Raw genomic sequence first — 16,474 nt, 5'->3', positions numbered from 1 at the left:
TCGTTGTCTTCCCTCGATATATTTGTGGACGAGAGTTATCATTTATAACTCTGCAGGTTTGTGAATTGCAGTGCCCCTGAGCTCCATTTTTCAACTCGCTTTCTTGGGAGCTGGCCGCAAAAGCGCAGGATTGCTTCAGGCCCTATTCTGGTTCCGGGCGCAGGCTGAGCCTGTGGTTAATTCTTCTTCCTGATGGGAAAATAGAGTGGCCTGTGCCTGTCCCAACACCTAGAGCCAGTCTCTCATTGGTTCCCCCTCTTCCCGTTCATCCTCAGGACAAATTGCAACGTGTACGGAACAGGAGGTTAAACGTGTTGATTCTCCAAGGAGGGAGATTGCTAGTAAAGCGGGTGGAATGGCGAACCCGAGCACAAGGAGATGAGAAATGAGGAGCGTTTTAGAAACCTTTCCCGATCACACGGTGTACCATCTTCTGGGTTTCTCATGCATGTTTTCGATGTAGGAAGATGCCCTTGAACCTGGAGATTTGGGACCCATGGGATGGGTACCACGCAGTATTCCTTTAAAGGGTCTGCGTTTGCTCCCCCAACCTCACCAAACCTCTCAGCCCCAAGAGGGTCCATCCTTATGTCTCAATCAGCTGTGGGTCTAGATATGGTCAATCCAGGTGGCATCACAGCCCCTGAACGAATTTGGTAAGAATTTCTCTCTCTTTCACTGTCTTTGTTTCACGGGTTTTTAAAAGTAATTGATTTTTATAATGGGGTTTAGGTGCTTTTCACTACTGTGTTTATGCCGCTTTACACCCACTAGACTCACTTACAGAGAGATATCAATACATAGGTTTTAAGATTCTTACTAGTCAGATATATTCTTGGGCGGTGAATAGGGGGTGTTGAGTCCAGTTCACTGAGCAAGGAGTAGGTCTTGTCTATTACATATTGGGTTTATGGAACGGTATCTGAGCTAATTTGAAACCCTTGTTTTATGCATCACCCCACCTCACTTTTCCCGTTAAGCAGCCATAGTGTGTTTTCTAAACGTGTGACTCTGTTCTGTTTTGTAAGTCAGTTCAAGTGTAGCGGTTTTTACATTCCCTCTATAAGTGATATCTTCTGATAAGTGTCTTTTTCTGTGTGACTTATTTCACTTAGAATCGTCGTAGCTAAATCCACTCATCTTGCTGCTACTAGCCTTATGACGTTGATTTCATGGCTGAGTGATATTCCATTGTACATAAAGACCACAACTTCTTTATCCATTTTTCTCTTTCCTGGGATATTTAAGGTGTAACGAAGTGGAGGTTCTTGTCAACAGAGCAGCCCTAAACTTTGGGATGCCTGTGTCCTGCTGATTTTTAGTTTTCTCAATTTATACGCCCATGAGTAGAAGTGCCCTATGCTCTGTAAGCTGAGTTTTTTAGATGTTTCACGACACACCGTACACTTCTCCAGAGTGGCTGTTGGCAATTTACATCCCGCCCATCAGCGTAGCAAGGCTCCCGTTTCTCCTTGGCCTATCCTGCATTTCTGGTTTTGACACTTTATTCAGCATGGCCCTTTTGACCGATGGGAAGCGAGACTTCTTTGTAGCGCTGATTTGCCTTTCCAGGTTGCTTGGTTGGCCAAAAAGGGCGTATGCGTTTTTTCCTGAATATATGCAGGAAAAAACGCATACGCACTTTTTGGCCAAGGGCATCATTGTCGAGGTTTCGCCGCTTTTCCTGTGCTTTAAAGGCGATTCGAATCTACCTCCTGAAATCTGTTTCCTGCAATTCTGCCTTGCTTTCAAATCCTCTTCGTTGCCTTCCCTCAAAATATTTGTGGCCGAGAGTTATCATTTTTAACTCTGCAGGTTTGTGAATTGCAGTGCCCCTGAGCTCCATTTTTCAACTCGCTTTCTTGGGAGCTGGCCGCAAAAGCGCAGGATTGCTTCAGGCCCTATTTTGGTTCCGGGCGCAGGCTGAGCCTGTGGTTAATTCTTCTTCCTGATGGGAAAATAGAGTGAGCTGTGCCTGTCCCAACACCTAGAGCTAGTCTCTCATTGGTTCCCCCTCTTCCCGTTCATCCTCAGCACAAATTTCAACCTGTACGGAACAGGAGGTTAAAGGTGCTGATTCTCCAAGGAGGGAGATTGCTAGTAAAGCGGCTGGAATGGCGAACCCGAGCACAAGGAGATGAGAAATGAGGAGCGTTTTAGAAACCTTTCCCGATCACACGGTGTACCATCTTCTGGGTTTCTGATGCATGTTTTCGATGTAGGAAGATACCCTTTAACCTGGAGATTTGGGACCCATGGGATGGGTACCACGCAGTATTCCTTTAAAGGGTCTGTGTTTGCTCCCCCAACCTCACCAAACCTCTCAGCCCCAAGAGGGTCCATCCTTATGTTTCAATCAGCTGTGGGTGTAGATATGATCAATCCAGGTGGCATCACAGCCCCTGAACGAATTTTGTAAGAATTTCTCTCTCTTTCACGGTCTTTGTTCACGGGTATTTTAAAGTATTTGATTTTTATAATGGGGTTTAGCTGCTTTTCACTGCTGTGTTTCTGCCGCTTTACACCCACTTGACTCACTTACAGAGAGATATCAATACATAGGTTTTAACATTCTTACTAGTCATATACATTCTTGGGCGGTGAATAGGGGGTGTTGAGTCCAGTTCACTGAGCAAGGAGTAGGTCTTGTCTATTACATATTGGGTTTATGGAACGGTATCTGAGCTAATTTGAAACCCTTCTTTTATGCATCACCCCACCTCTCCTTTCCCGTTAAGCAGCCATAGTGTGTTTTCTAAACGTGTGACTCTATTCTGTTTTGTAATTCAGTTCAAGTGTAGCGGTTTTTCCATTCCCTCTATAAGTGATATCTTATGATAAGTGTCTTTTTCTGTGTGACTTATTGCACTTAGAATCGTCGTAGCTCAATCCACTCACCATGCTGCTACTAGCCTTATGACGTTGATTTCATGGCTGAGTGATATTCCATTGTACATAAGGAGCACAACTTCTTTATCCATTTTTCTCTTTCCTGGGATATTTAAGGTGTAACGAAGTGGAGGTTCTTGTCAACAGGGCAGCCCTAAACTTTGGGGTGCCTGTGTCTTGCTGATTTTTAGTTTTCCCAATTTATACGCCCATAAGTGGAAGTGCCCTATGCTCTCTAAACTGAGTTTTTTAGATGTTTCAGGACACACCGTCCACTTCTCCAGAGTGGCTGTTGGCAATTTACATCCTGCCCATCAGCGTAGCAAGGTTCCCGTTTCTCCTTGGCCTGTCCTGCATTTCTGGTTTTGACACTTTATTCAGCATGGCCCTTTTGACCGATGGGAGGCGAGACTTCTTTGTAGAGCTGATTTGCCTTTCCAGGTTGCTTGGTTGGCCAAAAAGGGCGTATGCGTTTTTTCCTGAATATATTCAGGAAAAAACGCATACGCCCTTTTTGGCCAAGGGTATCATTGTGGAGGTTTTGCCTCTTTTCCTGTGCTTTGAAGGCGATTCGAATCTACCTCCTGAAATCTGTTTCCTGCAATTCTGCCTTGCTTTCAAATCCTCTTCGTTGTCTTCCCTCGATATATTTGTGGACGAGAGTTATCATTTATAACTCTGCAGGTTTGTGAATTGCAGTGCCCCTGAGCTCCATTTTTCAACTCGCTTTCTTGGGAGCTGGCCGCAAAAGCGCAGGATTGCTTCAGGCCCTATTCTGGTTCCGGGCGCAGGCTGAGCCTGTGGTTAATTCTTCTTCCTGATGGGAAAATAGAGTGGCCTGTGCCTGTCCCAACACCTAGAGCCAGTCTCTCATTGGTTCCCCCTCTTCCCGTTCATCCTCAGGACAAATTGCAACGTGTACGGAACAGGAGGTTAAACGTGTTGATTCTCCAAGGAGGGAGATTGCTAGTAAAGCGGGTGGAATGGCGAACCCGAGCACAAGGGGATGAGAAATGAGGAGCGTTTTAGAAACCTTTCCCGATCACACGGTGTACCATCTTCTGGGTTTCTCATGCATGTTTTCGATGTAGGAAGATGCCCTTGAACCTGGAGATTTGGGACCCATGGGATGGGTACCACGCAGTATTCCTTTAAAGGGTCTGCGTTTGCTCCCCCAACCTCACCAAACCTCTCAGCCCCAAGAGGGTCCATCCTTATGTCTCAATCAGCTGTGGGTCTAGATATGGTCAATCCAGGTGGCATCACAGCCCCTGAACGAATTTTGTAAGAATTTCTCTCTCTTTCACGGTCTTTGTTCACGGGTATTTTAAAGTATTTGATTTTTATAATGGGGTTTAGCTGCTTTTCACTGCTGTGTTTCTGCCGCTTTACACCCACTTGACTCACTTACAGAGAGATATCAATACATAGGTTTTAACATTCTTACTAGTCAGATATATTCTTGGGCGGTGAATAGGGGGTGTTGAGTCCAGTTCACTGAGCAAGGAGTAGGTCTTTTCTATTACATATTGGGTTTATGGAACGGTATCTGAGCTAATTTCAAACCCTTGTTTTATGCATCACCCCACCTCTCCTTTCCCGTTAAGCAGCCATAGTGTGTGTTCTAAACGTGTGACTCTGTTCTGTTTTGTAATTCAGTTCAAGTGTAGCGGTTTTTCCATTCCCTCTATAAGTGATATCTTATGATAAGTGTCTTTTTCTGTGTGACTTATTGCACTTAGAATCCTCGTAGCTCAATCCACTCACCATGCTGCTACTAGCCTTATGACGTTGATTTCATGGCTGAGTGATATTCCATTGTACATAAGGACCACAACTTCTTTATCCATTTTTCTCTTTCCTGGGATATTTAAGGTGTAACGAAGTGGAGGTTCTTGTCAACAGGGCAGCCCTAAACTTTGGGGTGCCTGTGTCTTGCTGATTTTTAGTTTTCCCAATTTATACGCCCATGAGTGGAAGTGCCCTATGCTCTGTAAGGTGAGTTTTTTAGATGTTTCAGGACACACCGTACACTTCTCGAGAGTGGCTGTTGGCAATTTACATCCCGCCCATCAGCGTAGCAAGGCTCCCGTTTCTCCATGGCCTGTCCTGCATTTCTGGTTTTGACACTTTATTCAGCATGGCCCTTTTGACCGATGGGAAGCGAGACTTCGTTGTAGCGCTGATTTGCCTTTCCAGGTTGCTTGGTTGGCCAAAAAGGGCGTATGCGTTTTTTAATAAATATATTCAGGAAAAAACGCATACGCCCTTTTTGGCCAAGGGCATCATTGTCGAGGTTTCGCCGCTTTTCCTGTGCTTTAAAGGCGATTCGAATCTACCTCCTGAAATCTGTTTCCTGCAATTCTGCCTTGCTTTCAAATCCTCTTGGTTGCCTTCCCTCAAAATATTTGTGGCCGAGAGTTATCATTTTTACCTCTGCAGGTTTGTGAATTGCAGTGCCCCTGAGCTCCATTTTTCAACTCGCTTTCTTGGGAGCTGGCCGCAAAAGCGCAGGATTGCTTCAGGCCCTATTCTGGTTCCGGGCGCAGGCTGAGCCTGTGGTTAATTCTTCTTCCTGATGGGAAAATAGAGTGAGCTGTGCCTGTCCCAACACCTAGAGCTAGTCTCTCATTGGTTCCCCCTCTTCCCGTTCATCCTCAGGACAAATTGCAACCTGTACGGAACAGGAGGTTAAAGGTGCTGATTCTCCAAGGAGGGAGATTGCTAGTAAAGCGGCTGGAATGGCGAACCCGAGCAAAGGAGATGAGAAATGAGGAGCGTTTTAGAAACCTTTCCCGATCACACGGTGTACCATCTTCTGGGTTTCTGATGCATGTTTTCGATGTAGGAAGATACCCTTGAACCTGGAGATTTGAGACCCATGGGATGGGTACCACGCAGTATTCCTTTAAAGGGTCTGCGTTTGCTCCCCCAAGCTCACCAAACCTCTCAGCCCCAAGAGGGTCCATTCTTATGTCTCAATCAGCTGTGGGTGTAGATATGGTCAATCCAGGTGGCATCACAGCCCCTGAACGAATTTTGTAAGAATTTCTCTCTCTTTCACGGTCTTTGTTCACGGGTATTTTAAAGTATTTGATTTTTGTAATGGGGTTTAGCTGCTTTTCACTGCTGTGTTTCTGCCGCTTTACACCCACTTGACTCACTTACAGAGAGATATCAATACATAGGTTTTAACATTCTTACTAGTCAGATATATTCTTGGGCGGTGAATAGGGGGTGTTGAGTCCAGTTCACTGAGCAAGGAGTAGGTCTTGTCTATTACATATTGGGTTTATGGAACGGTATCTGAGCTAATTTGAAACCCTTGTTTTATGCATCACCCCACCTCTCCTTTCCCGTTAAGCAGCCATAGTGTGTTTTCTAAACGTGTGACTCTATTCTGTTTTGTAATTCAGTTCAAGTGTAGAGGTTTTTACATTCCCTCTATAAGTGATATCTTATGATAAGTGTCTTTTTCTGTGTGCCTTATTTCACTTAGAATCGTCGTAGCTAAATCCACTCATCATGCTGCTACTAGCCTTATGACGTTGATTTCATGGCTGAGTGATATTCCATTGTACATAAGGACCACAACTTCTTTATCCATTTTTCTCTTTCCTGGGATATTTAAGGTGTAACGAAGTGGAGGTTCTTGTCAACAGGGCAGCCCTAAACTTTGGGGTGCCTGTGTCTTGCTGATTTTTAGTTTTCCCAATTTATACGCCCATGAGTGGAAGTGCCCTATGCTCTCTAAACTGAGTTTTTTAGATGTTTCAGGACACACCGTACACTTCTCCAGAGTGGCTGTTGGCAATTTACATCCCGCACATCAGCGTAGCAAGGCTCCTGTTTCTCCTTGGCCTGTCCTACATTTCTGGTTTTGACACTTTATTCAGCATGGCCCTTTTGACCGATGGGAAGCGAGACTTCTTTGTAGCGCTGATTTGCCTTTCCAGGTTGCTTGGTTGGCCAAAAAGGGCGTATGCGTTTTTTCCTGAATATATTCAGGAAAAAACGCATACGCCCTTTTTGGCCAAGGGCATCATTGTGGAGGTTTTGCCTCTTTTCCTGTGCTTTGAAGGCGATTCGAATCTACCTCCTGAAATCTGTTTCCTGCAATTCTGCCTTGCTTTCAAATCCTCTTCGTTGCCTTCCCTCGATATATTGTGGACGAGAGTTATCATTTATAACTCTGCAGGTTTGTGAATTGCAGTGCCCCTGAACTCCATTTTTCAACTCGCTTTCTTGGGAGCTGGCCGCAAAAGCGCAGGATTGCTTCAGGCCCTATTCTGGTTCCGGTCGGCAGGCTGAGCCTGTGGTTAATTCTTCTTCCTGATGGGAAAATAGAGTGGCCTGTGCCTGTCCCAACACCTAGAGCTAGTCTCTCATTGGTTCCCCCTCTTCCCGTTCATCCTCAGGACAAATTGCAACGTGTACGGAACAGGAGGTTAAAGGTCTTGATTCTCCAAGGAGGGAGATTGCTAGTAAAGCGGCTGGAATGGCGAACCCGAGTACAAGGAGATGAGAAATGAGGAGCGTTTTAGAAACCTTTCCCGATCACACGGTGTACCATCTTCTGGGTTTCTGATGCATGTTTTCGATGTAGGAAGATACCCTTGAAACTGGAGATTTGGGACCCATGGGATGGGTACCACGCAGTATTCCTTTAAAGGGTCTGCGTTTGCTCCCCCAACCTCACCAAACCTCTCAGCCCCAAGAGTGTCCACCCTTATGTCTCAATCAGCTGTGGATCTAGATATGGTCAATACAGGTGGCATCACAGCCCCTGAACGAATTTGGTAAGAATTTCTCTCTCTTTCACTGTCTTTGTTTCACGGGTTTTTAAAAGTAATTGATTTTTATAATGGGGTTTAGGTGCTTTTCACTACTGTGTTTATGCCGCTTTACACCCACTAGACTCACTTACAGAGAGATATCAATACATAGGTTTTAAGATTCTTACTAGTCAGATATATTCTTGGGCGGTGAATAGGGGGTGTTGAGTCCAGTTCACTGAGCAAGGAGTAGGTCTTGTCTATTACATATTGGGTTTATGGAACGGTATCTGAGCTAATTTGAAACCCTTGTTTTATGCATCACCCCACCTCACCTTTCCCGTTAAGCAGCCATAGTGTGTTTTCTAAACGTGTGACTCTGTTCTGTTTTGTAAGTCAGTTCAAGTGTAGCGGTTTTTACATTCCCTCTATAAGTGATATCTTCTGATAAGTGTCTTTTACTGTGTGACTTATTTCACTTAGAATCGTCGTAGCTAAATCCACTCATCATGCTGCTACTAGCCTTATGACGTTGATTTCATGGCTGAGTGATATTCCATTGTACATAAAGACCACAACTTCTTTATCCATTTTTCTCTTTCCTGGGATATTTAAGGTGTAACGAAGTGGAGGTTCTTGTCAACAGAGCAGCCCTAAACTTTGGGATGCCTGTGTCTTGCTGATTTTTAGTTTTCCCAATTTATACGCCCATGAGTGGAAGTGCCCTATGCTCTGTAAGCTGAGTTTTTTAGATGTTTCACGACACACCGTACACTTCTCCAGAGTGGCTGTTGGCAATTTACATCCCACCCATCAGCGTAGCAAGGCTCCCGTTTCTCCTTGGCCTATCCTGCATTTCTAGTTTTCACACTTTATTCAGCATGGCCCTTTTGACCGATGGGAAGCGAGACTTCTTTGTAGCGCTGATTTGCCTTTCCAGGTTGCTTGGTTGGCCAAAAAGGGCGTATGCGTTTTTTCCTGAATATATGCAGGAAAAAACGCATACGCACTTTTTGGCCAAGGGCATCATTGTCGAGGTTTCGCCGCTTTTCCTGTGCTTTAAAGGCGATTCGAATCTACCTCCTGAAATCTGTTTCCTGCAATTCTGCCTTGCTTTCAAATCCTCTTCGTTGCCTTCCCTCAAAATATTTGTGGCCGAGAGTTATCATTTTTAACTATGCAGGTTTGTGAATTGCAGTGCCCCTGAGCTCCATTTTTCAACTCGCTTTCTTGGGAGCTGGCCGCAAAAGCGCAGGATTGCTTCAGGCCCTATTCTGGTTCCGGGCGCAGGCTGAGCCTGTGGTTAATTCTTCTTCCTGATGGGAAAATAGAGTGGCCTGTGCCTGTCCCAACACCTAGAGCCAGTCTCTCATTGGTTCCCCCTCTTCCCGTTCATCCTCAGGACAAATTGCAACGTGTACGGAACAGGAGGTTAAACGTGTTGATTCTCCAAGGAGGGAGATTGCTAGTAAAGCGGGTGGAATGGCGAACCCGAGCACAAGGAGATGAGAAATGAGGAGCGTTTTAGAAACCTTTCCCGATCACACGGTGTACCATCTTCTGGGTTCCTCATGCATGTTTTCGATGTAGGAAGATGCCCTTGAACCTGGAGATTTGGGACCCATGGGATGGGTACCACGCAGTATTCCTTTAAAGGGTCTGCGTTTGCTCCCCCAACCTCACCAAACCTCTCAGCCCCAAGAGGGTCCATCCTTATGTCTCAATCAGCTGTGGGTCTAGATATGGTCAATCCAGGTGGCATCACAGCCCCTGAACGAATTTTGTAAGAATTTCTCTCTCTTTCACGGTCTTTGTTCACGGGTATTTTAAAGTATTTGATTTTTGTAATGGGGTTTAGCTGCTTTTCACTGCTGTGTTTCTGCCGCTTTACACCCACTTGACTCACTTACAGAGAGATATCAATACATAGGTTTTAACATTCTTACTAGTCAGATATATTCTTGGGCGGTGAATAGGGGGTGTTGAGTCCAGTTCACTGAGCAAGGAGTAGGTCTTGTCTATTACATATTGGGTTTATGGAACGGTATCTGAGCTAATTTGAAACCCTTGTTTTATGCATCACCCCACCTCTCCTTTCCCGTTAAGCAGCCATAGTGTGTTTTCTAAACGTGTGACTCTATTCTGTTTTGTAATTCAGTTCAAGTGTAGCGGTTTTTACATTCCCTCTATAAGTGATATCTTATGATAAGTGTCTTTTTCTGTGTGCCTTATTTCACTTAGAATCGTCGTAGCTAAATCCACTCATCATGCTGCTACTAGCCTTATGACGTTGATTACATGGCTGAGTGATATTCCATTGTACATAAGGACCACAACTTCTTTATCCATTTTTCTCTTTCCTGGGATATTTAAGGTGTAACGAAGTGGAGGTTCTTGTCAACAGGGCAGCCCTAAACTTTGGGGTGCCTGTGTCTTGCTGATTTTTAGTTTTCCCAATTTATACGCCCATGAGTGGAAGTGCCCTATGCTCTCTAAACTGAGTTTTTTAGATGTTTCAGGACACACCGTACACTTCTCCAGAGTGGCTGTTGGCAATTTACATCCCGCACATCAGCGTAGCAAGGCTCCTGTTTCTCCTTGGCCTGTCCTACATTTCTGGTTTTGACACTTTATTCAGCATGGCCCTTTTGACCGATGGGAAGCGAGACTTCTTTGTAGCGCTGATTTGCCTTTCCAGGTTGCTTGGTTGGCCAAAAAGGGCGTATGCGTTTTTTCCTGAATATATTCAGGAAAAAACGCATACGCCCTTTTTGGCCAAGGGCATCATTGTGGAGGTTTTGCCTCTTTTCCTGTGCTTTGAAGGCGATTCGAATCTACCTCCTGAAATCTGTTTCCTGCAATTCTGCCTTGCTTTCAAATCCTCTTCGTTGCCTTCCCTCGATATATTGTGGACGAGAGTTATCATTTATAACTCTGCAGGTTTGTGAATTGCAGTGCCCCTGAGCTCCATTTTTCAACTCGCTTTCTTGGGAGCTGGCCGCAAAAGCGCAGGATTGCTTCAGGCCCTATTCTGGTTCCGGTCGGCAGGCTGAGCCTGTGGTTAATTCTTCTTCCTGATGGGAAAATAGAGTGGCCTGTGCCTGTCCCAACACCTAGAGCTAGTCTCTCATTGGTTCCCCCTCTTCCCGTTCATCCTCAGGACAAATTGCAACGTGTACGGAACAGGAGGTTAAAGGTCTTGATTCTCCAAGGAGGGAGATTGCTAGTAAAGCGGCTGGAATGGCGAACCCGAGTACAAGGAGATGAGAAATGAGGAGCGTTTTAGAAACCTTTCCCGATCACACGGTGTACCATCTTCTGGGTTTCTGATGCATGTTTTCGATGTAGGAAGATACCCTTGAAACTGGAGATTTGGGACCCATGGGATGGGTACCACGCAGTATTCCTTTAAAGGGTCTGCGTTTGCTCCCCCAACCTCACCAAACCTCTCAGCCCCAAGAGTGTCCACCCTTATGTCTCAATCAGCTGTGGGTCTAGATATGGTCAATACAGGTGGCATCACAGCCCCTGAACGAATTTGGTAAGAATTTCTCTCTCTTTCACTGTCTTTGTTTCACGGGTTTTTAAAAGTAATTGATTTTTATAATGGGGTTTAGGTGCTTTTCACTACTGTGTTTATGCCGCTTTACACCCACTAGACTCACTTACAGAGAGATATCAATACATAGGTTTTAAGATTCTTACTAGTCAGATATATTCTTGGGCGGTGAATAGGGGGTGTTGAGTCCAGTTCACTGAGCAAGGAGTAGGTCTTGTCTATTACATATTGGGTTTATGGAACGGTATCTGAGCTAATTTGAAACCCTTGTTTTATGCATCACCCCACCTCACCTTTCCCGTTAAGCAGCCATAGTGTGTTTTCTAAACGTGTGACTCTGTTCTGTTTTGTAAGTCAGTTCAAGTGTAGCGGTTTTTACATTCCCTCTATAAGTGATATCTTCTGATAAGTGTCTTTTTCTGTGTGACTTATTTCACTTAGAATCGTCGTAGCTAAATCCACTCATCATGCTGCTACTAGCCTTATGACGTTGATTTCATGGCTGAGTGATATTCCATTGTACATAAAGACCACAACTTCTTTATCCATTTTTCTCTTTCCTGGGATATTTAAGGTGTAACGAAGTGGAGGTTCTTGTCAACAGAGCAGCCCTAAACTTTGGGATGCCTGTGTCTTGCTGATTTTTAGTTTTCCCAATTTATACGCCCATGAGTGGAAGTGCCCTATGCTCTGTAAGCTGAGTTTTTTAGATGTTTCACGACACACCGTACACTTCTCCAGAGTGGCTGTTGGCAATTTACATCCCACCCATCAGCGTAGCAAGGCTCCCGTTTCTCCTTGGCCTATCCTGCATTTCTAGTTTTCACACTTTATTCAGCATGGCCCTTTTGACCGATGGGAAGCGAGACTTCTTTGTAGCGCTGATTTGCCTTTCCAGGTTGCTTGGTTGGCCAAAAAGGGCGTATGTGTTTTTTCCTGAATATATGCAGGAAAAAACGCATACGCACTTTTTGGCCAAGGGCATCATTGTCGAGGTTTCGCCGCTTTTCCTGTGCTTTAAAGGCGATTCGAATCTACCTCCTGAAATCTGTTTCCTGCAATTCTGCCTTGCTTTCAAATCCTCTTCGTTGCCTTCCCTCAAAATATTTGTGGCCGAGAGTTATCATTTTTAACTCTGCAGGTTTGTGAATTGCAGTGCCCCTGAGCTCCATTTTTCAACTCGCTTTCTTGGGAGCTGGCCGCAAAAGCGCAGGATTGCTTCAGGCCCTATTTTGGTTCCGGGCGCAGGCTGAGCCTGTGGTTAATTCTTCTTCCTGATGGGAAAATAGAGTGAGCTGTGCCTGTCCCAACACCTAGAGCTAGTCTCTCATTGGTTCCCCCTCTTCCCGTTCATCCTCAGCACAAATTGCAACCTGTACGGAACAGGAGGTTAAAGGTGCTGATTCTCCAAGGAGGGAGATTGCTAGTAAAGCGGCTGGAATGGCGAACCCGAACACAAGGAGATGAGAAATGAGGAGCGTTTTAGAAACCTTTCCCGATCACACGGTGTACCATCTTCTGGGTTTCTGATGCATGTTTTCGATGTAGGAAGATACCCTTTAACCTGGAGATTTGGGACCCATGGGATGGGTACCACGCAGTATTCCTTTAAAGGGTCTGTGTTTGCTCCCCCAACCTCACCAAACCTCTCAGCCCCAAGAGGGTCCATCCTTATGTTTCAATCAGCTGTGGGTGTAGATATGGTCAATCCAGGTGGCATCACAGCCCCTGAACGAATTTTGTAAGAATTTCTCTCTCTTTCACGGTCTTTGTTCACGGGTATTTTAAAGTATTTGATTTTTATAATGGGGTTTAGCTGCTTTTCACTGCTGTGTTTCTGCCGCTTTACACCCACTTGACTCACTTACAGAGAGATATCAATACATAGGTTTTAACATTCTTACTAGTCATATATATTCTTGGGCGGTGAATAGGGGGTGTTGAGTCCAGTTCACTGAGCAAGGAGTAGGTCTTGTCTATTACATATTGGGTTTATGGAACGGTATCTGAGCTAATTTGAAACCCTTGTTTTATGCATCACCCCACCTCTCCTTTCCCGTTAAGCAGCCATAGTGTGTTTTCTAAACGTGTGACTCTATTCTGTTTTGTAATTCAGTTCAAGTGTAGCGGTTTTTCCATTCCCTCTATAAGTGATATCTTATGATAAGTGTCTTTTTCTGTGTGACTTATTGCACTTAGAATCGTCGTAGCTCAATCCACTCACCATGCTGCTACTAGCCTTATGACGTTGATTTCATGGCTGAGTGATATTCCATTGTACATAAGGAGCACAACTTCTTTATCCATTTTTCTCTTTCCTGGGATATTTAAGGTGTAACGAAGTGGAGGTTCTTGTCAACAGGGCAGCCCTAAACTTTGGGGTGCCTGTGTCTTGCTGATTTTTAGTTTTCCCAATTTATACGCCCATGAGTGGAAGTGCCCTATGCTCTCTAAACTGAGTTTTTTAGATGTTTCAGGACACACCGTACACTTCTCCAGAGTGGCTGTTGGCAATTTACATCCTGCCCATCAGCGTAGCAAGGTTCCCGTTTCTCCTTGGCCTGTCCTGCATTTCTGGTTTTGACACTTTATTCAGCATGGCCCTTTTGACCGATGGGAGGCGAGACTTCTTTGTAGAGCTGATTTGCCTTTCCAGGTTGCTTGGTTGGCCAAAAAGGGCGTATGCGTTTTTTCCTGAATATATTCAGGAAAAAACGCATACGCCCTTTTTGGCGAAGGGTATCATTGTGGAGGTTTTGCCTCTTTTCCTGTGCTTTGAAGGCGATTCGAATCTACCTCCTGAAATCTGTTTCCTGCAATTCTGCCTTGCTTTCAAATCCTCTTCGTTGTCTTCCCTCGATATATTTGTGGACGAGAGTTATCATTTATAACTCGGCAGGTTTGTGAATTGCAGTGCCCCTGAGCTCCATTTTTCAACTCGCTTTCTTGGGAGCTGGCCGCAAAAGCGCAGGATTGCTTCAGGCCCTATTCTGGTTCCGGGCGCAGGCTGAGCCTGTGGTTAATTCTTCTTCCTGATGGGAAAATAGAGTGGCCTGTGCCTGTCCCAACACCTAGAGCCAGTCTCTCATTTGTTCCCCCTCTTCCCGTTCATCCTCAGGACAAATTGCAACGTGTACGGAACAGGAGGTTAAACGTGTTGATTCTCCAAGGAGGGAGATTGCTAGTAAAGCGGGTGGAATGGCGAACCCGAGCACAAGGAGATGAGAAATGAGGAGCGTTTTAGAAACCTTTCCCGATCACACGGTGTACCATCTTCTGGGTTCCTCATGCATGTTTTCGATGTAGGAAGATGCCCTTGAACCTGGAGATTTGGGACCCATGGGATGGGTACCACGCAGTATTCCTTTAAAGGGTCTGCGTTTGCTCCCCCAACCTCACCAAACCTCTCAGCCCCAAGAGGGTCCATCCTTATGTCTCAATCAGCTGTGGGTCTAGATATGGTCAATCCAGGTGGCATCACAGCCCCTGAACGAATTTTGTAAGAATTTCTCTCTCTTTCACGGTCTTTGTTCACGGGTATTTTAAAGTATTTGATTTTTGTAATGGGGTTTAGCTGCTTTTCACTGCTGTGTTTCTGCCGCTTTACACCCACTTGACTCACTTACAGAGAGATATCAATAAATAGGTTTTAACATTCTTACTAGTCAGATATATTCTTGGGCGGTGAATAGGGGGTGTTGAGTCCAGTTCACTGAGCAAGGAGTAGGTCTTGTCTATTACATATTGGGTTTATGGAACGGTATCTGAGCTAATTTGAAACCCTTGTTTTATGCATCACCCCACCTCTCCTTTCCCGTTAAGCAGCCATAGTGTGTTTTCTAAACGTGTGACTCTATTCTGTTTTGTAATTCAGTTCAAGTGTAGCGGTTTTTACATTCCCTCTATAAGTGATATCTTATGATAAGTGTCTTTTTCTGTGTGCCTTATTTCACTTAGAATCGTCGTAGCTAAATCCACTCATCATGCTGCTACTAGCCTTATGACGTTGATTTCATGGCTGAGTGATATTCCATTGTACATAAGGAGCACAACTTCTTTATCCATTTTTCTCTTTCCTGGGATATTTAAGGTGTAACGAAGTGGAGGTTCTTGTCAACAGGGCAGCCCTAAACTTTGGGGTGCCTGTGTCTTGCTGATTTTTAGTTTTCCCAATTTATACGCCCATGAGTGGAAGTGCCCTATGCTCTGTAAGCTGAGTTTTTTAGATGTTTCACGACACACCGTACACTTCTCCAGAGTGGCTGTTGGCAATTTACATCCCACCCATCAGCGTAGCAAGGCTCCCGTTTCTCCTTGGCCTATCCTGCATTTCTAGTTTTCACACTTTATTCAGCATGGCCCTTTTGACCGATGGGAAGCGAGACTTCTTTGTAGCGCTGATTTGCCTTTCCAGGTTGCTTGGTTGGCCAAAAAGGGCGTATGCGTTTTTTCCTGAATATATGCAGGAAAAAACGCATACGCACTTTTTGGCCAAGGGCATCATTGTCGAGGTTTCGCCGCTTTTCCTGTGCTTTAAAGGCGATTCGAATCTACCTCCTGAAATCTGTTTCCTGCAATTCTGCCTTGCTTTCAAATCCTCTTCGTTGCCTTCCCTCAAAATATTTGTGGCCGAGAGTTATCATTTTTAACTCTGCAGGTTTGTGAATTGCAGTGCCCCTGAGCTCCATTTTTCACCTCGCTTTCTTGGGAGCTGGCCGCAAAAGCGCAGGATTGCTTCAGGCCCTATTCTGGTTCCGGGCGCAGGCTGAGCCTGTGGTTAATTCTTCTTCCTGATGGGAAAATAGAGTGAGCTGTGCCTGTCCCAACACCTAGAGCTAGTCTCTCATTGGTTCCCCCTCTTCCCGTTCATCCTCAGCACAAATTGCAACCTGTACGGAACAGGAGGTTAAAGGTGCTGATTCTCCAAGGAGGGAGATTGCTAGTAAAGCGGCTGGAATGGCGAACCCGAGCACAAGGAGATGAGAAATGAGGAGCGTTTTAGAAACCTTTCCCGATCACACGGTGTACCATCTTCTGGGTTTCTGATGCATGTTTTCGATGTAGGAAGATACCCTTTAACCTGGAGATTTGGGACCCATGGGATGGGTACCAGGCAGTATTCCTTTAAAGGGTCTGTGTTTGCTCCCCCAACCTCACCAAACCTCTCAGCCCCAAGAGGGTCCATCCTTATGTTTCAATCAGCTGTGGGTGTAGATATGGTCAATCCAGGTGGCATCACAGCCCCTGAACG

Source organism: Balaenoptera acutorostrata, chromosome 7, assembly GCF_949987535.1.
Source record: "Balaenoptera acutorostrata chromosome 7, mBalAcu1.1, whole genome shotgun sequence".
Lineage (NCBI taxonomy): Eukaryota > Metazoa > Chordata > Mammalia > Artiodactyla > Balaenopteridae > Balaenoptera > Balaenoptera acutorostrata.
This window is presented reverse-complemented; position numbering follows the sequence as displayed.